The sequence below is a fragment of the Bidens hawaiensis genome, unplaced genomic scaffold, assembly GCF_021521415.1.
Source record: "Bidens hawaiensis isolate Kalapana, Puna unplaced genomic scaffold, B.hawaiensis_p1.1 tig00022513_1, whole genome shotgun sequence".
In the NCBI taxonomy this organism is placed as follows: Eukaryota; Viridiplantae; Streptophyta; class Magnoliopsida; order Asterales; family Asteraceae; genus Bidens; species Bidens hawaiensis.
Genome location: NW_027493506.1, coordinates 149,229 through 151,000, shown reverse-complemented (window position 1 = coordinate 151,000; position 1,772 = coordinate 149,229).

Below are 1,772 nucleotides of genomic sequence, written 5' to 3'. Positions count from 1 at the left end.
TCCATATCTATAGTTGACTTAATAGTTCTGACTTTTCATTGCACAAAAAAAATATCTGAATTTTGAGTTAAATCAAATGCTTAGAAATTTAGACTCAAAATGATGTTTTAAACGAACCTAGCGAACACTAACTGGGCTATGTTCGTTTTTGTTCATTAAGCATGAACTTGTTTATGTTCATTTGTGTCCATTTGTTAATACTCTAAACAACAAATAAACGAATACCAACATATATTCTTGCTCGAGTATGTTTATTAAGAAAATGAACCTTTTTGTGTTCATTTATGTCCATTCATTAAAACACTTAACGAGCACAAAAAAAGTTGAATATATAAATCCTACTAATAATTTCAAGAGTCGAGACTGTGAGCCTAGGGTTTATAATTTCTAAATGCCACTATATTCGCATTTTATTTAACTTATTTTAAAGAAAATGGACATGAACACACGGGTAGTTAAAAAAGACGTGTGTTCATGTCCATTCATTTATCAAATAAACCAAAAATGTGTTTAAAATCCCAAGATCAAAATAATTAAGTAAAAGCAATATATTAGAATGCAACTTTAATTACAAATCACTCAATTTCTATAAGACAATAGTTTTTCATGGTTGAAAATATTAGTGTACCACAGACATAATTTGTTTGTTAGCTTCAAAATCCAAAGTACCATAGTTCGATAAATAGACCGCTCATATAAGTTTGTCTAGCAAAAGGATCAAGCAGGTATCAACTATCAAGTACCTGACATTCAGAATATTGTTGTTCCATAATGGACAAAATTTATATATGATGAAAGCCACCATGAAATCATACACCTTGAAGTGTAAAATTTACAGTTAATTATGCATGCGTATGTTATTCATATTTAACACATAACTAATTTTTTTTTATAAATCATGATGATACTTATGTAACTGAATCCCATATCAATAGTTGACCTAAAGTTTTGGCCTAAATTTTGAGCAAAATCAAATGCTTAGAAATTGTACTCAAAAGTAGGGTTGTAAACGGGGTCACGACCAAACAAACACAAACGGAGATATGCTCGTTTTTGTTTGTTTAACCTTAACAGCAAAAAAAACGAACACGGGGATATTTCCTTGCTCGTGTTCGTTCATTAAGAAATTGAGCATGTTTGTGTTCATTCATGTCCATATGTAAAGACTCTAAACAACAAATAAACTAACACTAACATATTTTCCTGCTCGAGTTCGTTTGTTATAAAAATTGAGCTTGTTTGTGCTCATTTATGTCCGTTAGTTAATACTCTAAACGAACACCAACAACATTAATATATAAATCCAACTAATAGTTTCAAGAGGTGAGGCTAGTGATTATAATTTCTAAACGCCACTTTATTAGTACTATTATTTAACTTATTATAAAGAAAATGTTAACGAACCTTAACAAATAAACATTCATGAACGAACAAAACAGGTGTTCATGTCCATTCATTTGTCAAACAAACGATCGTCAAACGGTTTGCAAATGGTTGCTTAACGCTCAATTCATTTAGAATCCTACAATCAAAATAACTGACCTAAGTAAAAGCAAAACATGAAGACATGGTTATTAGAATGAAACTTTACTTACAAATCACTCAATTTCTATAAGACGATATTTTTTCATGGTTGAAAATATTAGGGGTTTAAATGAGCCGGGCCGCTCTTGAGCTATTCGAGATTGCCTCTTTAAAAACTCGAATCGAGCCGAGCTTAAACAAGCCCAACCTTTTACTGACGCTCATTTAACAAACAAGCTCGAACCTGA